The 24,936-nt window shown below is 45.4% G+C and overlaps 2 pseudogenes; both read left to right on the forward strand.

The window, feature by feature from the left end:
- Window positions 1–6,131, forward strand: part of LOC141812304 (protein ACCELERATED CELL DEATH 6-like) — a 6,635-nt pseudogene extending 504 nt beyond the window's left edge.
- Window positions 6,132–7,596: 1,465 nt separating this feature from the next.
- LOC141812305 (aspartyl protease APCB1-like) lies at window positions 7,597–23,691 on the forward strand (annotated as a pseudogene).
- The last annotated feature ends 1,245 nt before the right edge of the window (window positions 23,692–24,936 follow it).

A 24,936-nucleotide genomic window follows, 5' to 3' on the forward strand; every position in this document is an offset into this window, starting at 1 on the left:
CCGTCGCTAATTCGAAAATGGGCACGTGGAAATATGACGGCAAATAGCGACAGAATTTTTTATTCCGTCGTTATTTAGCGACGGAATAGAAAAGTTCCGTCGCTAAATTTTTTAAAAAAAATTCGTTCATTAGCGACGGAATTATAAATTCCGTCACTAATTAAAAGTTTTTTAAAAAATTTTATTTTTTGAAATTCCCTCTTTACATATCAATCAATTGTAAACCAACAATGGTATAACATAACAATAATATACTGATAAATCAAAAATGATACAACAACATAAATACAATCTGAATACAACATGTCAAAATATCTGATTAACTTCAATACAATCTTAATACAATAATATAAATACAAATATCTGTATACATTGATACTGTATCAAATGTCAAATTACATATCTGAATTATATAAACGAGCCCAGCCAAGATAAAAGATCCTACAAAAAGACAATAAGATAGGTTAGTAATAACTTAATTATAACAATGTATTTGAAAAAAAGCATGCTTACAAGTAATAACTTTAAAAAAAATAAAAGGAATAGAAATGTTAACATACCTTGCAGACAGCTACTGATCAGGAGCATTAGGGTCCTGAGTCTCCGTATCATGTTCACACCTTGCATCGCATGATAAGTAAGCATGGGTGGCGTCGGACCGAAGGCCTCCATGAAGGTCGTCATCTGCCGCGCAAGCTGATCATACCTCTGTTGCTGCGTCTCATCTGCGGCGTGTTGCTGCGCCTCTAATGCGGAGAGTCGATCCTTTAATTCTTGATTTTCTTTCTGTAGGGCTTCTATCGCAGAAGATGATCCGCTGGGACGACCCCTAGCTCTAGGGGTCATCACACGATCATATACGACTCGCGCCTGGGACCCTAGACCGTAGAGGGTGGAGCTCTTCTTCCTCCCACGTACCACATCATAGTAGATCTCATTCAACTGGTCGGTTGAGAGCTCCTGCCTCTCTCCTCCCTCAATTGCAGGCGCAGACGCCTGTGCAACTCTAGCAGAATATTCAGCCTGTTTAAAATTAAATTATTATAAAATTTAAGATTAGAAAAAATAATTACATGGCGGTAATGTGAATTAAATTTAAAAATTATTTTCTTACGTCTAATGCCTGCGAGCGAGGATCGATAAATGTACCATCCTTGGACTTGTGTGTCTTCGTAAAAATCTCCCAACAAGTAGGAGGACGCTGTAACTCGTGCTCCTGAAAAATCAAAAATATAATTAAATAACAATCATGATATTACTAATTAATTAAAAATATATTAATTGTAAACTTACTAAGTCCAAGGTATGCTCCACAATGGAGCGGGATCCAACTGTATGTTTTGTGGATCCGATGCTAGGGCCAGCTAGCTCGGTGTTTCTGTTGGATCGAACTATCGCTGCATTTGCCTGCCATCTTTCTGCTTGTCATATGGCTTGCCATGCAGCCCAGACGTCCTCTGGGATCCAAGATGGTCTGATGTCCTTTTTCTGCATTTATATAATATATCTTTATATAATTTGCCAGCAGCAGCATTCCAGGTGTCTTGAAATTCTCGCTCATGCCCTGGTTCAAAAGTATACTTTTTCTACAAGAAAAAAACCAATTAGTAGAAACAAAAACAACTTAATTATAAGGTGTTTAAAATGACTTACCACAAATTCATCATAGTAGAAGGTTCGCATGCCCTCGTCGACATGCCTCCAAGTATGCCCTAAACGATATACTCGCTCGTGAAACTTACTAGAAATATAGGCTGCAACTTTATAACCTTCTGGCGTAAAACTGCATTATAAAACATATAAATGTTATACAGATGACATGCAATTATTTATGAAATAAAAATTACTAATAACACCATTACTTATACTCTCAATATAATCCGGCCACCTGATGGTGCTGCTGCCTGATCAAACATATTGAAAAATCATAAATGAAGAAGAGAAAAAAAAATATCTATATCTGTCTCATCTACTTTTCTAGCTAAAACACCTAACTATCATTATCTTATTATTTAAATGATAAGGTCATTTAGAACCAGTGGCCACTTTTTAATGCATATAAAGAATACATGCGTGCAAAATTTTTTGGTGAGAGGATTGTACAAAATGTATACCTTAACTTCTTATGGAACAGTTTGAAGCTTTGCACAAAGTGATTTTCTGTTTAAGGAATATATTTGTTGCACAGACATGCAGGTCATAATATGATTTTACTTCTCTGTTCAGAATATTTCTCCTAGAATGAAACTATGGGGTATTGTTGTTGAAGTAAATAAAAAGGACCTTGCAATTAATGAAGAGTTTGCTCGGATAAATTCATCGTCTAGTCGATTATACATCCAAACTTTATTCATATACATTATAACCTTTTACAAAAAATAATTTTTGATTTAATGCACACATAAAAATTAATTTGCATTTAATGCGCTTAACCTTTATACTATTAATTACAAACCATTATATGTGATGACAAGATTCATTATTAATTTTTTACACATCATTAGGTTTAACATTAGGTGAGCATACACAATTCAATTTGCATACATGTGGTCTCTATCCATCCTCTTATTTGTATAATCATGCACAATTAAATTTTAATCAGATTCAAGATTTATATAAGCCCTAAACCATCACAAGCAAATTCGTCTACAATCAAATGCAAATTTTAAGAGGAATTTTAATTTTAGGTTAGTACCTATTCAACCCTCCCCTTGTTCCCTTTAATCCGACTAAGCCATCATCATAGTCATCCTATGCAAATATGACTTTATTAGAGGACAAGGAGATATAAGATCGCAATGTCAGCCCTTTTGCCTAACTTTTTCCTCATGTTCACAAGGCTAGAGCAAGTTGACCTATCATTGATTGTCAAATCAAGGTTGTGAAAATTGTGGGTTTTACCAACAGAAAGTGTTCAGTCCTAAATATCAAAATGTAGCTACCAACACAAATTATTCATTCCTAAACATCAAAATGTAGCTACCAACAGAAATTGTAGTTACCAATATAGTGTTTAGGGTCATACTTTAAGCATCTCAGTAGTTACCAACAAAAAATTTTCATCCCTATACATAGGTAACCGGAGGGGTTACCTTATCCGAAGCGGGAGCCGGAGCTGAGAACCCCGAGCGAGCGGCCAGAGCTGGAGGTGAGAAAGACAATCGAGCGGCCGGAGTTGGAGCTGAGAACGCAGGGAAGAGAAGGCCGGAGTTGGAGATGAGAACACCTGGAAGAGAAGGTCGGAGCTGGAGCAGAGAACGACCGGAAGAGAAGGCACAACCGGGAGCCGGAGCCGAGAACTGCGGGGGAGAAGGTCGAGCAACAGGGGATCGGAACCGGAGCTGAGAACGGCGCCACGAGCTATCGAGAGAGAAGAAAAGGTTGGGGAAGAAACCTAAATCGCGATTTTAGTTACGGATTAGCGACGGAGTTTAAATTCCGTCGCTAGTTACCGACGAACTTTAAATTCCGTCTCTAATCCGTCGCAAATGGTAGCGACGGATTTAAAACTCCGTCACTATTCCGTCGGTAGATTTAGGGTTATCGGTCATCTCGGCACTAAACAAATCTGTCCCATAATTTAACGAGGGAATTAGCGACGGCTAATTAATTCCGTCGCTAATTAGCGATGGATAATTTTTTTTCCGTCGCTAATTAGCGACGGATAATTTTTTTTAGTCGTTAATTAGTGACAGAATTAAAAAACTATCGTGAATTCTCAATTAGCGATGCAATTTTAAGTTTTGTCACTAATTTTAGTGATGGAAAAAAATTTCATCGCTAATTATTCCATCGCTATTTCAAGGTATTGTTATTGTGTCTTAAACAGTCTGACAACATGTTATTTTTTCCACACACAATACAAAAAGAAATAGAGAAATCTTATGTCAAAGATGACACTGGTGTTATAAAGTCCATGACATCAACCCTCTGAAATTTAACAAACCAGTTGCAATCTCAAGCAAAGATTGTGGCGTAATACGAAGGGAGGCCATGCAGGGAAGGAGGAGCAACGATATCATGGACCCGAAATTGTGGAGGCAGCAACCTCCGGAGATGCAAAATTCATTGAAGAAGTAGTTCAAACAGACAAGACGCGCCTTCTCGAGGTTACCATCGATGGCAACTCGGCGCTGCACATCGCCGCAAAGCGCGGCCATGAGGAGATCGCCAGGCAAGTGAGCGAGGCGCAGCCTTCCCTCCTCACGCTGCCCAACAAGAGCGGAGATACGCCACTGCACTTGGCGTCGGCCGCCGGCCATTCCGAGATCGTGACCCTTTTGATCCACCAACACAGGCAACTTTGGCAGCACTACCGGCCGTCATCTGGTGGTGTTGAGGAAGACGTGGTGTGGATGGCCACCATTGCCAACAGAATCGGGAACACCGCCCTCCATGCGGCGATCATGTATACCCGGGCTTCAGCCAGGGGTCCATCCGAAGGTTTTTAATTTTTTTGTTGGTCCGGAGTTTTGTTGCTTGTTGTTATTGTTCGTTAAATTTTTTTTAGTCCGGGCATATTATAAATTCTGGCTCCGCCATCCGTGGCCATCTCTCAGTTGTGAATCTGCATCTGTCGGCGGCTCCCAAACTGGCGACCATGACCAACCGAGCTGGGGTTTCTCCGCTCTACATGGCGGCCGAGAGGGAACAGCTATGGATTGTGAGGAGAATACTGATGCAGTCTCCCGAAGTCTCGCACCAAGGGCCTCGTGGTCAGACGGCACTACACGCTGCTGTTCTTAGAAGCTACGGTGAGTTACGTACAAATTAATTCCTACCTCAAACTTGACAAATTTACCTTTAATGGAATTAAGCAAGATTTCCTTCCCACTTGTCCCTTCATGACAGAAATATCAAAGATGATATTAGACAAGAACCCGTCGTGTCTGAAACATCAAGATACGTCGAAAAGTACTCCGCTTCACTTTGCAGCGGCCAGTGGAAATGTTGACATTCTGCGGTTGCTTCTAGAACGAGATGCCTCTGCAGGTTACATGCAGGATGAAGAAGGTTTCGCCATCATCCACATCGCAGCAAAGGGCGGAGGCAGGTATAACTTTACCAGGGCTTCAGGCCCGGAGCACAACCAGAGGTTTTTATTTTTTATTAACTGTTTACGACATTAATTTTGGGCGTTGCTCAGTTTTTTTATTGTTCCCCACTGTTAGCCCGGGGTTAAAGTATTTTTAGAAAGCCACAACTTCTAGGGATTACTGGCTGCCAGCAAGCGTAAACCTGAACATGATCAAGGAGATATTGGAGCATTGCCCTGATGCACTGGAACAGAAGAACAACAAAGGAAGCAACTTTGTTCATGTGGCCGTCGAGAAGAAGAATCTAAAGGCAGTGAAGTACGTTATCACTTCTTCCCCCTGCGGCCAAAGAGCTCCTAAATGAACAAGACCATGAAGGAAACACGCCTTTGCATCTTGCGGTCCTTATGAAGGACGGGAATATGATTGAACTGTTGCTATCCAGTCAAATCGCGGACCCTGCCCTCACGACCAATTTGGGTTTAACACCGATCCACCTTGCTTTCTCAGCAGTCGGAATGGAAGCCAGATTTCGGATGGTAAGTGTTCATTTCATTTCACAAGTATAATGGCTATCTTTCAGTTTCTATGTTAATGGGTGGGGTTCCTTTTAAGCGTTCTCTAACTCTCTAGATATTCAGTTACAGGTTTCAGATTGCTTTGTCGGATATAACCACTATTTTCTTTGGTTTTGCAGCCTTACATTATGCAAAAATTAATGCGATGCGGCTCGCGTTTCAGTCCACAGCGAGTCGATCATATCAGAACCCCTTTCAGAGAATGCAAGACGAAATAAATCGGTATGTCAATGACACAAGAACCGACTCGCAGAGAATGCAAGATGAAATAGATCGGTATCGAACATTGGCCAACAACCTTTCTATCGTTGCGGTGCTCATCGCAACAGTCACGTTTGCAGCTGCATTCACCTTACCAGGAGGATACAAGAACGATTCTGGATCAGATGAAGGGATGGCCATTCTATCGAGCAGAGCTGCCTTCAAGGCATTCTTGATCTCAGACACCTGTGCCATGGTCTTTTCCGTCGTTACAGCAGTCGCACTTATCCATGTTTGATCCATTTGATTATCTACTAGGAGGTCAAGGGGAGAAGTTTCGTCTTTTTGGCAATCGTGTACCTGTTGTTTGCAGTTAGCTTCCTGTGTGTGGCATTTGCTACCGGCGTGTACTCTGTCATTGCGCCCGACTCTCAGTGGGTTGATCAATTCTTGTGATCATAATAGTAAGTTTCGGAAGTGCCTTAGTAAGTTTCCAGGACTGACTCTATTTAACTAAACGTTCATGTATTAAAACGACTCCCACATATATTTGAGTCTGGTATCTATCATCAGAAACACCAAATAATTGATGATCATAATACTTTTGTGTGTTAAAAAAATAAAATATTGTCAGATAGTCACTGTAGGGATAGAGAAGTATGTGCATGTAGCTGCTTAATTAATTTATTAATTTATTAATTTCCCTTTTTTCAGACTGAAAGTGTTAATTCATAGTGCTTTCAACTTTAGCTTTGATTACCTAAATCTACATGAAGAAGTGTTAAACCCAAGACCTTAAGAACCACAACCTAAAGTCTTTCCAGTTGTAGCTAGCACCTTCAACCTGGGGGTTCAGTACTATTAGTGAGAAATTCAATGCTGGCTTGCCCTTTGCTTCATGGGAAGATCAATACTATGGATAAAGGAAAAGAGTTTTACTTCCATTGACTAGCTATGTCTTTTATTCACTAGGGAGGGAACGCCATAACTAAGGTGATGACCTTGTGCATTTATTTAGGGATATCTCTAAGGGGAGAGATTTATTGAACAACATTAATATTAATCATTTTTAGCAGGCAAACAAACTTAAATTTGAAATTGAATAATATTTAAGGAGAACACTCATCCAAATTGAAATCGAGACAATGTGAATCACATATGAAATTATGAACACTTATCGTTCGAATTAAGACTGACTTCTATTCCAAGGATAATTGCTTGAGATCTTTGTCGTTGCATCATGATTCAGGGGCTAATGAATTTGTTCTTTTTTTAGTTGATATGGTTATTCAGCTTACACTGATTAATCTTGGGATGATCAATCCGGTCTTACAGAAGTTTTCCATTAGTCATTAGGATAAATCGAGAAACACGTCTAGCGAACGGCTCATCAATCCAAGGGCTCTTAGGTCAAAGTTGAGACTCAAATGCTTAGATGTATGAGAAATTAAAAAGATATTATGTTGCTGTACCATTGCCCACGGGCAACATATTTAAGTTGTCAAATCAAAGATCTTAATGTGAATCATCCGATAAATTTTACTTATGACAAAAAAATAAAAACATCCTTAGACAAATTGTACTTGGTTCAAGAAAAATAAAAACGCCCTCCCTTGCGCTATCCTTAGACAAATTGTACTTGGTTACCAAGAAAGTGTTTTGATATTCTACTTTATATTCGTTGCTTGTGATGTTAGATGAGTGTTATTATTGTATTATATTCATGCAGACTTTACTACAAGAAAAGGTATTCTTCTTTTATGAACTTGCATCAAAGCGATATGTTTTATGGACTACTGCAAGGTAGTAAGGAGGGCAAGCCAGGTGAGTTGAATGGGTCGATCAAGTCGAATGAGATAGTTAGACAAGAAGAGTGGGCCAACAAACCTATTGATCTTTTGAGCCAGTCTAACAGGGTACATCAGTTAAGGTAAATTATACATATTGTGCAAACTATAAAAGTCGGACAAAGTATTTTATATAGGATTTATTTCATTATTGTGATAATATTTATTCTCAATATCCTAAAATATTCCTATGAACCAAATATAAAAATCACTATTCATAACGATGGCACAAAATCGAATTAAAAAATTATTATTATTTTACTGCTCTATTACGTTTTTTAGGAATGCAATTTCATTCCTTGCTTATTCCAATTCACGAACCAAATGTAAGCAATTCTTTGTGCATGGAAGTACAACGTAATCAGAATTATCGTTACTGTGACTCCTGTGAACAATGTGATTATGAGATAGAATATGCAGATCATAGTTCCTCCATGGGTGTCCTTGCAAGAGATGATATGCACATTCTTGATGCAAATGGTGAAAAGGCAAAATTCAGTTTCACTTTTGGGTATGACTTTTTCATTGTTATAATTTGTTGTCAGGGTCATTTCAACTCATAAAGTTGGTTTTGTTACATTTGTATTGTAGGTGTGCTTATGATCAACAAGGCCAACTTTTAGCCTCTCCTGCAAAAACAGATGGGATTCTTGGACTTAGCAATTCGAAAGTAAGTTTACCTTCTCAATTGGAAAGTCAAGGTATCATTAGCAATGTCATAGGCCATTGCATAAAACGAGAAGCCAAAGGTGGGGGATACATGTTCTTAGGAGATGACTATGTTCCTCAATGGGGCATGACTTGGGTTCCCAGACAAAGTGGCCTCACGTAAGCATCACCTTTCCACATGTTTTTTTATATACTATTCTCAAAGAATATAATTATTGGTCATTTTCATACGCACATATATTTAGTATTTCATAGCTCATACATAATTTTTCCTTGAATATTAGTAACAAAGTTAACATCTCTTTGGGGAAAACTTTGCCATCCTAATTTGTGTCAGTATGTTGAGCTTTTTAAGGTGAAACTTTGTTATGGTTGTTTGAATATAAATTGGTTGTACTTTGCTTTCTATTAACCATTGAATCATAGATTAATAATTCAAATTCCCTCAAGTTTTCATCATAGATTAATAATTCAAATTCCCTCAAGTTTTCATCATTTCATTTTTGTTCTTTTCTTTTTATGGTACTAAAGATTCTTCTGAGAAAAATAATCTTGTGATTTTCATACCTTAAGGCTCTGAAGTGCATCTCTTTTTCGATCCAGAATTGTTTCAATTTTGGCAATTATGGGATGTTGGATAGTAATAAAATGTTTCTTAAATGCATTGACTAAATCAAGGTATTTAAATTTGGAGGGTTGAACTGTGATAAAGGCCAAACCCTAGGTATGAAGCTGAAATTATTCTATACACTTCTCCCAACTAATTTACCCACAAAGAACATAAAAGACTGCATTCATACAAGCTTTTGTACTTTTATGTATGATGACTTCTTTTCTTGCTTTCAGATCTTTCTTGCACATGGAAATTCTTACATGGTGATCCATTCGAATCAATTTTTTTGGTAATGTAAGTTGACTTTGTTTTGCTTCTGTTTGTTCCAGAAATTTCTATATTTCTAAAGCTTCAAAAATTAATTATGGAGGCAAGCAAATTTCGGGGCAGAAAGGAAATGCAGTCCCAGTAATATTTGATACTGGAAGCTCATACACTTACTTTCCCGATGAAGCATATGGGAAGCTAACCGCTTATGTAAGTCATAAGAAAAAAAAATGAAATTCTGGACTACATTTCTTCAGTATCATCAATATTTACCATGTGAATTTCACAAACACACAGCTCCAGTCCATGTCCAATAACTTCATTCAAGATGTCTCTGATCTTACAATGCCAATCTGTTTGCGTGCCGACTTTCCTATTAGGTGATATCTTATTAACTATCTTAACCATTTTCTCACAATGCTTTTGAGTGTACTATGTTTCTGCTTTCCTACATTTTGTAAAATGTTCTTGCAAATGCACACATGGAAATTTTCATCTTGTCTCATAAACTAAAACACCTTAGCACCGAGTGTCTGATAAGGTTCATCATATTTACAGGTCTTTTAAAGATGTGAAGCAATTCTTTGAACCATTAACCCAAAGTCATGCAATTCGTAAAGAAATGGTGGACCATGTCAAAGTCATTCACTATTCAACCTGAAGGTTACCTAGTAATCAGTGTACGTCTCTTCACATTTTGTTTTGGGAATTTGACAACATATTGCAGGGAGTTTGCTAGCTATCAGAAACTCCAACCTCTATTCAGAACATGGTCAGAGGAAGCCAAGGTAGAATTCGGATGAGTTAGGTTCAGGTCAATTAGGTTTGTCTAAACTGAGTCTAGTTCGGCTGAATTGGATAAGGATGCTCGATTTGTCAGTTTGCTTGAACTGACTGGTTGGTTTGAATTGTTTCAGGGAAGAAAGGTTTGGGTGAGATGATAGATTGAGGCGGAGATGGAACTTGGGGTGAAAGGCTTAGTATTTCTTTTGAAATGTGTTTAGTATGATTACTACTTGAAGATGATCCAAAGTGAAATGTGTTTAGTATAGACATTTTGTTAACAAGTAGATAGCAATGTAATTTAGGGGTTTTGAATTTATGCAGGATAAAGGCAATGTGTGCTTGGGCGTCCTTAATGGAACTGAAGTACACGATGGATCAACTGTAATATTGGGAGGTAAATTACTATCAATCATTTCCATGTCTTTGCACTATATTCAACATTTATTTCTACTGCTGAATCACCGAACAAAATTGCCAAATAGAGGATTTGGGACGTAATGAGTTCAATATTTATAAAACTTGATGTTCTGGGGACGAACCATGGGGTTAGCCATGATGAGACTCGAGTCTGAAGTTGGTCCCATCGTAGGAGTCCCTACCCGCTAAGTCAACTTCCTCGAGTAGTTCAAGCTTACACCGGCGAAGTATGTCCATTCGGCTAACTACATGCCGAATCCTCCCATTCGGCTAACTACATGCCGAATCGTTCCGTTCAGCAGGTGCCTCGCCGAATCCCTCCGTTCGGCGGGTGCCTCGCCGAACCCCTCCATTCGGCAGGTGCCTCGCCGAATCCCTCCATTCGGCAGGTGCCTCGCCGAATCCCTCCATTCGGCAGGTGCCTCGCCGAATCTCTCCATTCGGCTACGCACTAGCCGAATCCTTCCATTCGGCTAACTACACACCGAGTCCTTCCGTTCGGCTATGTATTAGCCGAATCCCTCCATTCGGCTAACTACACGCCGAATCCTTCCGTTCGGCTATGTATTAGTCGAATCCTTCCATTCGGCCGCGCACTAGTCGACTCCCTCCGTGCGGTTATTCACTAGCCGAAGCTCTCTTTTTGCCATATACTAGCCGAATCGCCGAATCGCCGAATCACCTCTGATTATATGGTCAGCACCCTGGTGTAACTACACTCCTCACAGTGTCCTGGCTCATCTCATCATGATTTCTGACAAACCCACGCTCCTCCAATAATTAATGTTATATCTCTGCGGATCTGCAAGGATGTTGACAACATAACGCTTTACCGGCGATGGGACAAGGAACTCGATTATTCCTGCCACTTCATTAATCATGATGAGATATTTCTTAAATGATGACGTGACAGGTATGCACGCTCATCTCTCCTTTAAAAGGACCACTCGGCTCCACAGGTAGGGCTCTCTCGAACTCTCATTCTCTCAACTGCTCTCTCTTTTCTACTGTTCATCTTCTTCTTCCTTGTCTCTAACTTGATCGTCGGAGTGGTCGCGCCAGGGCACCCCCTGGCCTTCCTACTGACGGTCTCCTGTGATCGCAGGCCGTCCCTGAAGCTGTTGCTGTTCATCGTCTGCTCCGGTGAAGTTTTCGGCGACTTGTGAAGCTGTCATCGCCTTCATCATCATCTACTGTTCAAAGCCAGCAACGAGGAGGTCCGGTGACGTGTCCTGGAGCAGTTCTCAATCGGAACATAATTTAGCGCCGTCTGTGGGAACTTTTTAGCCCGGATTTGAGATGCCGACGGACGAACCTCCCCAACCTCCTCAACCTCAGCAACCTCGTTTCATCACCATGACGCAGGAGGATTTCGATAGGGCGGTGGCCAACGCCGTTCTCGCAATCTCCAGGCAACAACAACAATAACAGGTACCAGCTGGTCCTTCTAGACCCCACTCTTTTTCTGCTGAAGCACTAGCACCGCGGCGCCGGCGCCGGCCCCAGCTCGCCGGTTGTTTGAGCCCACCGAGGCCCACCATACTCAGGCCCACCAATCTCCGGCCCATCAAGCTCCCGCTCACTTTGCTCAAGCCCATCAGGCTCCAGCTTACCAAGCCCCAGCTCAACAGGCCCATCAGGCCCATCAAGCCCATCAAGTCCAGGGCCCACCTCACCTTATATGTTTGAAGACTACGGAGGGATGTCCGTAGAATCTGCAGCTGCCCGGACCCCACCTAGACGCCTTCCACGTGGCAAGGGTCCAGGTCCCGAGGAAGGCAGCGGCTCTCACAAATCTCCATTTGCCCAATGGATATTAGAAGAAGAGCTCCCGCGTCACTTCCGTGCTCCGCAGCTCATGGACTACACCGGAGCAACTGACCCGGAAGACCACTTGGGAAGATTCGAAAATACTGCCACCCTACATCAATACACTGACGCCATCAAATGTCAGGTTTTCCTCACCACTTTGGCTGGTGCTGCAGTTCGCTGGTTTAATCATCTGCCGCCAGCATCCATCTGCTGCTTCAACGACTTCCGAAGTTCCTTTCTAAGGCACTTCGCCACCAGCCGCACTTACCGCAAGATGTGATGGACCTCTTCGCCATCAAACAGAAGTCCAAAGAGTCACTAAAGGACTACCTGCGTAGATTTAATCAAGGAGCGCAGGAAGTCCCAGCCGCTCCATCAGAAGTTCCTCGTCAGTGCCTTCTCCCAGGAACTGATAGAGGGGGACTTTTTCCAGATCGCTCATCAAAAAGCCTTTGGAGAACTTTGATATGCTGCTGACCCGAGCCGACAAATACATACACGTGGAGGAAGCCCAGTCGGCTCGGCGAATCAATGCCGACTCCTCCTCTCACGGCGGTCCGAGTCGACAGCCCGCTCCGGCTGCTCGAAGTGAGCATCGCCAGCCGCCTCAACCTCTCAGAAGACCAGAACCAGAGCATGTTGCCAGATCATCGGGTGGCCATCGCGCCATCCAAGCAGTAGACTCCCGGCCCACTCAGTCATCTGGACCTTCACGGTGGCTGCCACGCTTCTGTGCATACCACAAGTCAAGAACTCACGACACTCGGGATTGCCATCAATATGCCCGAGTCCTCCGTGAGGCAGAGGACCAGCGCGCTAGAGGGATGGTAGCCGCCCCTCAACACCGGCAGGAGACTCATCGTCAAGCCACCGCTCCACTGCTGCCACCTTCTCCTCGAGCTGCCCCCAAGCGCCACCGTTCCCCTAGAGAACTCACTCCCCCGGCGCAGAATGAAGGAAACCGCGGCCAGGGATCTGGCTCCCGTGACCCTCGAGCCGGCAACCAAGATAACGCCCCCCTCGGTAATATTCTCATGATTACAGGGGGTGCTACTGACGGAGATTCCAATCGGGCCAGGAAGGCTCATAGCCGGTGGTTGGAAGTCTGCGGAGTGGCTGGAGGAAGCCGAGGAGACGAGCCTGTCATCGGCTTTGGACCTCAAGACTTAGAAGGAGTAGAGACTCCTCATGACGATGCGTTGGTCATAAAGGCCACCATTGCTAACTATGAGATATCCCGAGTATTTGTTGACACCGGTAGCTCCGTCAACATCATTTTCAAGTCAGCCTTCGACCAGATGCAGATTGACTTGGATGACTTGGAGCCAATGGCTACTTCTCTCTTTGGCTTCACGGGGAATGAAGTTCGTCCCCTCGGTCAGATCCGCCTGGCTATCTCCCTGGGTACGGAACCAGCTCGGAGGACGAGGTACTGCTTCTTCACCATAGTGGATGCCTCTTCTTCCTATAACGTGATTCTAGGTCGCCCGACACTTGGCGCCTTCTCCGCCGTCGTCTCCACCTACCATCAGAAGATCAAGTTCCCTGTGGGGGACCTAGTGGGGGAAGCACGAGGCAACCAGTTGACGGCTAGACGCTGTTATGTGGACTCGGTCCGAACAGAAGCCAGGAAGACTCGGAGGACTCAAGGAGCAGAGGTGCATGCTGTGCAAGATGCGCCGAACCCTCGCGCTGCTATCGAAAAGGAACTCTTGCAAATATGCCATGATCATCCGGAAGCAGCCGTGCAAGTTGCCGCCGAATTGCCATTCGAGCTGAAGCAAGAGTTAGCTGAATGCCTTCGTCGGAACCAAGATGTCTTCGCCTGGGATCCGGCCAATCTGACGGGAGTTTCTCCTGACGTCGCCATGCACCGCCTCAACGTCCTGCCGGGAGCTCGCCCCATCAAACAGAAGAGACGTCACTTCGGCCCCGAGCAGAACAAGGTGATTCGAGATGAAGTGCAGAAGTTGCTGAAAGCTGGATACATCAAGGAGGTGCACTTCCCTACTTGGCTCTCCAACGTGGTGCTGGTGCCGAAGCCTGGGAACAAATGGCGAGTCTGCGTGGATTTCAGAGACCTGAACAAGGCTTGCCCGAAGGACTGCTATCCATTGCCCCGCATAGATCAGCTAGTCGACTCGACCTCCGGTCATGAATATATATGTATGCTTGATGCTTACCAGGGATATCACCAAATCCCCCTTTCTGTAGATGACCAAGACAAGGTCAGTTTTATAACGGCAGATGGAACTTTTTGTTACACTGTGATGCCATTCGGACTCAAGAATGCAGGAGCCACCTACCAACGCTTGATGGACAAGATATTCCGGCAACAACAAGGCCGCAATATAGAAGTGTATGTGGATGACATATTGATTAAGTCTGAAAGAGGAAGCTCCCTCATTGCCGACATAGAAGAAACCTGCAGCACCCTACGCCAGTATGGTCTGAAGCTGAATCCAGCCAAGTGCTTATTTGGTGTCCGAGTGGGGAAGTTCCTCGGATACATAGTGACTGAGGAAGGAATTGAGGCTAATCCAGATAAAGTTCAAGCCTTATCTCATATGGCTCCACCTCGCAACCTCAGAGAAGCACAGAAGCTGATGGGCCGGATCACTGCACTCTCCCGGTTCATCTCTCGGGCAGCAGAGCGGAGCCTCCCATTTTTCAAGGTCTTGAAGCGGGCACAGAAATTTGAATGGAATGCAGACTGCGACAAGGCATTTGCCGAGCTCAAGGAATACCTATCTCAGCTCCCTCGGCTCGCCAAACCTTCACCAGGCGAGCCCCTGTTCATGTACCTGGCGGCCTCCAATTCCGCAGCTAGCTCCGTGCTAGTCAAACAGGAAGGTCAGTCTCAACACCCCATCTATTTCTCCAGTCATCTCTTCAAAGATGCGGAAACCAGATACTCCAATCTGGAGAAGTTGGCATGGATGCTGGTGCGGAAGCTACGCCCATATTTCTCCCACCCAGTCACAGTCTTGACCAATAGCAAGCTGGGCCGACTGCCACCAATCCGGAGATTTCTGGATGCCTCATCAAATGGACCGTGGAGCTCGGAGAATATGATATCCAGTATCAACCCCGGACCGCCATTAAAGCTCAGGCCTTAGCCGATTTCCTCATTGAGATACCTGAAGGGGAGCCGGAGCAAACTTGGAAAGTATATGTGGATGGCTCCTCAAATCGGCAAGGAAGCGGAGTCGGGGTGGTACTGATCTCCCCTCAAGAAGAGGAGATTCGGCTATCCATCCAGGCTCAGTTTCCGTGCGTCCAACAATGAAGCTGAATATGAAGCCGTGCTGGCTGGTCTGCAGGCAGCCAAACGGAATGGGAGCTGCGCGGGTCCAGTTATATTCAGATTCTCAGCTGGTGGCACACCAAGTGGAAGGAACCTGCGAAGTCCGTAATGACCGACTCCGTCGGTATTCTGAAGCCTTTGCTAAGCTCAAAGCTGAATTAGAGAAGTTTCCCTCCTGAAAATCCCCCGCACTGAGAATACTAAGGCGGATGAATTGGCCCGGCTAGCCAGCTCCATGACCGAATGGACGGACGAAGAGCCCATCACTCAAGTAGCCTTCGTTGCCCAAATAGACCAGGCCGAAGCCGCATCAGAGCCGGAAGACTGGAGGAGTCCCCTCATGAACTTCCTTCAGACAGGCGCCACTCCTTCAGATCCCAGCCTAGCCAAAGTACTCAGACGGCGCGCAGCCCGATTCACCCTGATAGGAGATCAGTTGTATCGGCGCGCCTTCTCCCGCCCTCTGCTCAAATGCCTTGGGCCAGAGGACGCCGACTACGTCTTGCGGGAGGCTCATCAAGGATGCTGCGGCAACCATCCGGGGGGAAGATCGCTGGCCCGGAAGATTTTGTTAGCCGGCTACTTCTGGCCGACTCTTCAAGCCGATGCGGCAAAGTTAGTATCCACCTGCCTACACTGCCAGAAATACCAGAATTTCTCACGACGACCGACGGAATTGTTGAAGGCCTCCACCACTTCATGCCCCTTTGACCAATGGGGCATGGACATTGTAGGACCCTTTCCAACAGGGCCGCAACAGAAGAAGTTCCTGCTGGTTGCTGTGGATTACTTTTCTAAATGGGTTGAAGACGAAGCCCTTGCCCGCATCACGGAGGAAGCCGTCATCAAGTTCTTATGGAAGAATATTATCTGTCGGTATGGCATTCCCCAACGGCTGGTATCCGACAATGGCCGCCAATTCCAAGGAAAGAAGATCCAGTCTTGGTGCCAAGGACTCGGCATCCAGCAAGCATTCACCTCCGTGGCCTATCCGCAAGCCAATGGTCAGGCTGAAGTGACCAACCGGGAGATACTGCATGGCCTCAAGACCAAGCTGGATCATGAAGGAGGCAGCTGGGTGGAGGAGCTACCATTTGTACTATGGGCCTACCGAACCACGCCAAGGGAAAGCACCAGCATGACACCATTCCATCTGGTGTATGGAGGAGAGGCTGTAGTGCCAATGGAGGTGGGAGTCCCATCAGACAGAAGGAGGCTCTATGATGAAGACAATGGGGAGCGTCGAAGAATGGAGCTGGACTTCATCACCGAAGATAGAGACAGAGCCGCCACTCGACTCATGGCCTACCGACAAAGGATGTGCGCCAAGTACAATCGCCGAGTGATCCCCAGATCCTTCCAAGTAGGGGACTTGGTGTGGAAGAAGGCGAAACCGGCAGGCGAAGTGGGCAAGCTTGAACCACCATGGGAAGGCCCCTATCGGGTAGTCAAGAAGACAAGTTCCGGCGCCTACTACCTCACCGACTCGGAGGGCAAGGATCTGATTAGACCTATGGAGCGCCACACACCTCCGACCCTATCATACTTAAAACTCTTTACGCTACATTTCCTTACTTGTCTATATTCATTTCCTTACATACAATGACAAGTAATGTTTCCTACAGGCCTTCCCCACTCCAAGGCCTCTCGGCCATTCACAGTACTCTCCCGACTCGGACATAGTCGCGGATCGAGCCAACTTAGGTCTCGAACCTACTCCACCGACATAATTAGGTCTCGGACCTAGTCCATCGACTCGGCATTAGGTCTCGGACCTACTCCACCGACATAATTAGGTCTCGGACCTACTCCATCGACTCGGCATTAGGTCTCGAGCCTACTCCACCGACATAATTAGGTCTCGGACCTACTCCACCGACATAATTAGGTCTCAGACCTACTCCATCGACTCTGCATTAGGTCTCAGACCTACTCCAACGACAAGCTAAGAGGTAAGCTAACACTTGCCTTCCTCCATCATTGCGGCGCCTTCCCACTTCGGAAGCAGCAACCGCCGCCTGCGCCTTCTCAACATGGAAGCACTCGTCGACGTCCACACATCAATGACCTGACTCAGGACTGGAATCCATCGTTAGCGCTCCCGAAGACTACATACACCGATTCGTTTACGCGCTGAGTCCCATGGAAGACTTCATGAGTCAATCCGAGAGTAGCTCGTATGTAATCCGCACGCAGAGACCCACGGGCGAAGTACCCGTTGTCCATCAGCACGCTCCACTCGGTCAATCACTCGTTACTTGCCGACATATGCACCTGTCCTCTCTATACTTAGGCATCTCACAGCCTTCTATCGAAAGGTTTAACACTCACTCTCCTTATCCCGGTTTACCCTTCTTCCCTGGGATAAAGGCCTAGCAATTAAAGAAAAGAACAAAAATAACCAAGAGAAAAGGGAGCTGAGAACTTGAAAAGATTTCTTCATTGAAGCATAAGTTCAGGAGTTACAATTGCAGAAGTTACAAGTCTAAAAAATTATAAAGGGCAGGCATTAATTAAACATGTCTACTTCCCCTTCCCTTTCCCTCTGCCGACTGGAGGCTTCTTCAACACTGCCGAGGCTGTCCGAGCTGCAGCAGGTAATGCCTTCCATACTTTCTGTGGATCTAATTTGTCAAAGGCTGCATCTGAAATCACCACGCTCGCCTCCTGGAGCTGCCTCAAGGCTCCCTCAAAGTCGGCTTGGAGCATGCTACCAGTCTTCTCCAGAAATTGATCAGTGAATTCTTTCGACTTCAGCCATGCCTCCTTAGCCTCTTCGAGTCAGTCTTCTTCGCTAAGCTTGTAGGCTGCAAGCTCACTCCGGGCATCTGCAGAGACGTCCTCGACTACCTTTGCTGATTCGGTCAAGTCGGCCACTTGCTTCCTCAGTTGGGTCACCTCCTCATCCAGCTTGGCGACCCTCTCTTTCAAACTTTTGGACTCATTGCAGGCGAAGTCCAAATCAGCGCATTTCTGATCTAGCTGAATCTTCAGCTCTCTTACCTCCTCCTCCTACTTGGCCAGTCGAGTGTCCTGGAGGATCGACTGATCTTTCTTTTGTTTCAGCTCTTCCTAGGTCCGGGCTTCCTACAGCTCCCGCTCTAAGTTCTCCACCCGGTTTTCAGCAGTTAGCAGTTGCGCCTTGGCTAAGCTTACTTGGTGCTGATGTTGGTCAGCCACCGAGCGAGCTACTTGCAGCTCCCTGGCCAAGTCCGACTCCTTGGATTGCAGCTGGGATATCTGATCCTCCAAGGAGCGCAGCTGAGCTTGATGCTGTTGCTGATTGGCTGCTGACCGAGCCGCCTCAAGCTCAGAAGTCAGATCCGCCTCTCAGGCCTTCAGCGCCTTTACTTGCTCTTCCAAGGAACGAAGTTGTTCCTGATGTTCAAGCTGGCTGACGACGGATCGAGCTGCTTCAAAGTCCTTCATTAGCTCGGCTTCCTTGGCCTTCAGATCAGCCACCTGCCCATCCAATAGGTTAAAGTGATGATAGACGCCGGGCAGGCGGTTGTGCAGCTCCAAGGCCTCGGCCAAAATCTGCAGCGGAGATGTTAGCTTTCCCTATCAAAGGCAATAAGGGAAATAAAGAGTTAAGAAAACTTACTTGGTACAGGCTGTAGATGGTGTAGCTGGTTAGATCAGACAGAGTCAGGGGTTCGTAGTAGGCGGCCCCCCGATGCGCGCGATCCGGTCAAGGGTCTCACTGACTTCAGCTCGTCGGAGGGGGCATCTGCTGCAATGGGAGGCAAATGAACTTCTCCTGGTGGAAAGATGCCACCAGGGTAGACTCCCGCCGCACCAGGAGGACATATGCCCTCCAAGTAGACTATTTGGCGGGGCGACTCCTCCCTAATAATGTGAGGAGAAGTCTCTCGCATGTTCAGTCGTGTACTCCTTTCTGCCGCCTACTCCAAGTTCACCACGGGAGCAGAAGGAGTTGTAGATAGCCCGCCGCTTGTAGCCTCCTCCTGCCTAATGCGGGAGCCGGACACTGCTACTACCGGCTCCCGTCTCTCTGATAACGATGTCGAACCAGCCGATTCGGCCCTTGACGGTACTGGGGTGGGCATAGCAGCAGTTGTAGGAGCGGGCGACCCGGCCGCAGAATGCGCTGGCGATTCGGCCCGAGCAGCTGACACTCGCGACCCTAGCTGCCCTTTCGCCCCCCGACTAGACTCTACGCCAGGCGTCGTGGCAACCACCCTCTGAGGGCTAGAGGGTTTCTTCTTCTTAGCTGGAGGTGGCAGTGCTGGACGAGCCTTCTGCTTTAACTTGCCCATCTCAGCTGCCGGAGGACGCGGTCGAGACGCTTGCTCGTCAGTCGGCTCGTTGATAGTCAGCGCCTTGGCTTTAGGGGCCTTCTCGCGTGGCTCCTCCACTCGTGGTTTCTTGGCTTTCGGAGCCTGCTCTTTGGCCCTCTCCGTTCGGGGCTCCTTCGCCTTGGATGCCTTCTCGCGAGGCTTTTCAGAAGGAGGCCTCTGGCCGACTCGGCTGGATGGAGTGGCTGAATGAGACCTTGCTTCGGACTCTACTGCGGCAGATCGATCAGCTGCTGAGGCTGCCGCCGCTGGACTCTCTTCCGAGTGGCCGGGGGTTGTCAATTTTTTGAAGGATGCCCGGTCCCACTTGATGAACTTGTTCATAGAAGCTGCCATCCAAAGATCCTCTGCGAAGAAACAAGAAATACATAAAATTAGACATCAACAAACTAAGGCAGTAATAATCTCTTACCAAGTGGCTGTGACAGCTCCGCAACAATCGGGCTCAAGCCTGCTCGGAATAATAGGCCCTCCTCGCTGAGTATCCTCCCGGCATGAAACATCAAGCCGTCCAACACCTTCGAAGCCATCGAGTAGGCGGCATCCTTCTTGTAGCCGCTCAGTCGAGGGGGAAGTGGTAGATCGTCCTTCCACTCGGCTACTCGAAAAGGACTCGGGGGACGCACGAAAAAGAACTTTGTCTTCCAAAACTTAAGGGAGGAGGGGCACTCAGCCAAGAATTTTAAACGGGGACGGGCGTTAAGATAGAATACCCTGTCTTCCTTCTTCTTCGGATAGAAGAAGTAATAAAAAACTGTCGGGTTCAAGGGTATGTCATACACTTGAAACACTATGCAAACGCAGGCTAGGAGGCGGAAGGAGTTGGGTGCCAATTGGTTAACAGGGACACCAAAATAGGCCGCAATCCTAACGTAGAAGTCTGGGAGGGGGGAACCGCAGGCCTCCTTCCAACTGATCAAGGAAAAAGGTCTGGTAACCGGGAGGGGGTAAGTGCGGTCGATGGTGGCTTTTTGGAACCTTAATCTTATACTGGTGAGGAATCTCATATTGGAGTCTCACCGCCGACCTAGACGCTCTATCAAATACAGAAACAGTGGACTCATACCAGGCGTTTTCGGACTCCGACATTCTTATAAAACCTAGGGCTGGACACGAAATAAACTCGAAAGATAGAACGAAGAAGAAATGGCATCGAAAGAAACTCGAGAAGAGGAAAGGAAATGGAGCTTACGCCTTAAAACTCGCCGGAGAAGAAGAAGCAGCTTGAGACACTGAGCAGCAGCAAACACACGCGAGGACGGAGATAGCGAAGTGGTCCCGCCGCAATCTTTCGCCAGCTATATATGAAAACCCTATTTCATCGGGACCGTCCGATCAAGCGGTATCGAAAAGGCGGGATTGGATTCAGTAAGGGTTGTCAGATCAGCACGATTCCCTGAGCGGATCTGCTGATGTCAGGACACCGATATGAAAAGGCGGACAAAAAGCACGCCTCCTTAATTGCCTGTGTTGGAAAAGACAGCGGCCCCTTTCCGCGCACGCACGCCGCCAGTCCCCTCATTAATGCGACCAACCTCGCATCGACACGTGTCCTCTGTCGATTAGCCTTCCTCCGAACAGTGTAACGGTCTGATCGCTTATCTCTCTCTCCCTCTTTTTCTCATTTGATTAAATTGAGCCTCCGAACCTGACCCAAACTCGAGTCTGACTCGGTCTAGTCAGTCCGCCTCCCGCTCCCTTCGACTAGACTAGTGGGGAGGCTTATGTTCCGGGGACGAACCATGGGGTTAGCCATGATCAGACTCGAGTCTGAAGTTGGTCCCATCGTAGGAGTCCCCACCCGCTAAGTCAACTTCCTCGAGTAGTTCAAGCTTACACCGGCGAAGTATGTCCATTCGGCTAACTACATGCCGAATCCTCCCATTTGGCTAACTACATGCCGAATCCTCCCATTCGGCTAACTACATGCCGAATCCTTCTGTTCGGCAAGTGCCTCACTGAATCCCTCCGTTCGGCGGGTGCCTCGCCGAACCCCTCCATTCGGCAAGTGCCTCGCCGAATCCCTCCATTCGGCAGGTGCCTCGCCGAACCCCTCCATTCGGCAGGTGCCTCGCCGAATCCCTCCATTCGGCAGGTGCCTCGCCGAATCCCTCCATTCGGCAGGTGCCTCGCCGAACCCCTCCATTCGGCAGGTGCCTCGCCGAATCCCTCCATTCGGCAGGTGCCTCGCCGAATCCCTCCATTCGGCTACGCACTAGCCGAATCCTTCCATTCGGCTAACTACACACCGAATCCTTCCGTTCGGCTATGTATTAGTCGAATCCTTCCATTCGGCTAACTACACGCCGAGTCCTTCCGTTCGGCTATGTATTAGTTGAATCCTTCCATTCGGCCGCGCATTATTCGACTCCCTCCGTGCGGTTATTCACTAGCCGAAGCTCTCTTTTTGCCATATACTAGTCAAATCACCGAATCACCTCACAAAACCTCTGATTATATTTGTCAGCACCCTGGTGTAACTACACTCCTCACAGTGTCTTGGCTCATCTCATCATGATTTCTGACAAACCCACGCCTCCAATAATTAATGCTATCTCTCTGTTATCTGCAAGGATATTGACAACATAATGCTTTACCGGCGATGAGACAACAAACTCGATTGTTCCTACTACCTCATTAATCATGATGAGACATTTCTTAAATGATGACGTGACAGGTATGCACGCTCATCTCTTCTTAAAAAGACCACTCCACTCCGCAGGTATCTCTCTTGAACTCTCTCAACTGCTCTCTCTTTTCTACTGTTCATCTTCTTCCTCCCATTGCTCTAACTTGATCGTCGGAGTGGTCGCGCCAGGGCATCCCCCGGGCCTTCCTACTGACATCTCCTGTGATCGTAGGCCGTCCCTGAAGCTGTTGCTGCTCATCGTCTGCTCCGGTGAAGTTTCCGGTGCTTGTGAAGCTGTCATCGCCTTCATCATCATCTACTGTTCAAAGTCAGCAACGAGAAGGTCCGATGACGTGTCCTGAAGCAGTTCTCAACCGGAACACTTGATAAGCTCATTTATGTTTGTTTAACATTATAAAATAAATAAGCATAAACACTGGTGAGCTTGACATGGTAATGTTCTTGAACAGAGCTTGACTATAAATTTATCGAATAACTTATTTAAGATGCAACTCTGACTGTGCTTCTTTTGTGTTTTGTTCAAATATAAAAGAAGTGCACTACATGTATCATATTTATACTCTATTTATATCTATTCTTAATACCTTATAAATTAAAATTTTCTATAGTATGTTAAATATAAGAAAAATGATATAGAGATGATTTATTGGATGGATGTTTTAATTGAATCACAAGGACAACCTCTATCTGTAGCTGAGCTCTATTTGAGTTTTTTTAAAAACTTTTTAATAAATGAGGCTTAAGATTGCTTTGAACCTCTATATGATAAATCAACAAGCTCATACATAGTCAAGAGTCAAGTTTGGTCTGGCTAATTTACAGTTCAATGGACGATGAATTTGCAGAATTAAATTGAATTTGTCTCCTATTTTGCTGGCAGACATTTCCTTGCGGCGGAAGCTTGTTGTTTACGACAACACGCAGCAGAAAATAGGTTGGGTTCAGTCAGAGTGCACTAAACCACGGAAATCTACTGGTTTCGCTTTCTTTGTCTAAGCTAGAAATTTGGATACTGGACCGGTACATGTTAATAGGAGTGATGGATGGAGTATGCTTACTAAATATTTGGTGATGTAAATATATGTTGGCTGATTTCGAGGAATTCCCAGATAGGGCTTTACTTTTACCGTCGTCGCGGACAAAAATAATGAGAACTATTAATATTATTAATAAAGACATTTGAAGTAAAGTTTGTCTTGTCTTGTATATTATTTTTGATGGCCGTTTGAAAAAACTGGACGATGTCGATGGATATGATAGAAGATGTTGTGATTAAATGAGTGGATTTTCAGTTTATGTCTGTCAAGTTTAGCAATCAGTGTTTTTTTTTTGGGTGATATGTTGCTAAATTAAAATTTATTCACTAGAAAATAATACCAAATAGTGGGATTGTTGCGAAATTAAATTTTATTCATTAGTAGCAAATGTGAATTACTAATAATTGTTCTTTCTTGTGATATGTTGTTGACTAGTATTACTACAAGCATATTACTTTTCTTCATCATTGAAGGCAATGACATGTTCAATGCACAAACTTCCTTGACAAGGAGATGAACTTGAGGATAGCTCTTGAAAGACTAGTACTATAGAGAGGTTTCTCAACCTAGAATCACTAATGGAGGATAAGATGACCTCATGGGTTGACACAGATGATTCTTGTAAGAGTGTTGTTATCAATAGGTTTGGGATGGATTCTTAGTGGGTGGAATGGCTTATTGATTGTCTCACCCCTTGCATGCGCTATTGTTAGGTGAAGTTTTTTGTGATTTATTGTCTTTCAGGAAGTGAGGGGCCATTCTGGCAGAGTTGTCAAGGTGACGATTTCATTTTTTACTATAATTAATGGAGGATAAGATTGTCACGTCACGGGAGACGACTGTCCGAGAAATTTCGACAGTATCTCCCCTGTAACAATTCACTTTTCCTAAATACAATATAACATAAGGCCTCCATGACCACAATAAAGTCTACACGGCCACAATCCACACATGACAACATATGTAACAGAAACTAAACTATGTGAATAAGGTCCACAACCAGTAAATAAAGTATGCACCACAAAACCCAACATGTATAAGAACATTCATACGACATAAAACAAGTTCTGACACAAATACTGAAAAACCATAGCAAAAACCAAAATGGTCGAGGTCAATTCGACGAGGGACTAGCAGCACGACTCTCCAGACAGACGTCAACCTGAAAATAATAAAATCAACGGGGAAAGAACTCAGTGGATATCTAACAGATATGTACAATAAGCTATCTAACAGTAATAACCATGCTTGTACAGTAAGAAATACAGAATGAAATACTGTAAAAGCTGTACATACCAGAATCATCTACCTCGATACAACAGCACAAACCAAATACATAAAGCCTCCTGTATGTGCATGTCAAACATATGCAGCAACCAAATGCAGCAAACAATAAT

Source organism: Curcuma longa, chromosome 18 (genome assembly GCF_044706935.1).
Source record: "Curcuma longa cultivar G26 ecotype Majalengka, Jawa Barat chromosome 18, ITB_CL_G26_1.1, whole genome shotgun sequence".
In the NCBI taxonomy this organism is placed as follows: domain Eukaryota; kingdom Viridiplantae; phylum Streptophyta; class Magnoliopsida; order Zingiberales; family Zingiberaceae; genus Curcuma; species Curcuma longa.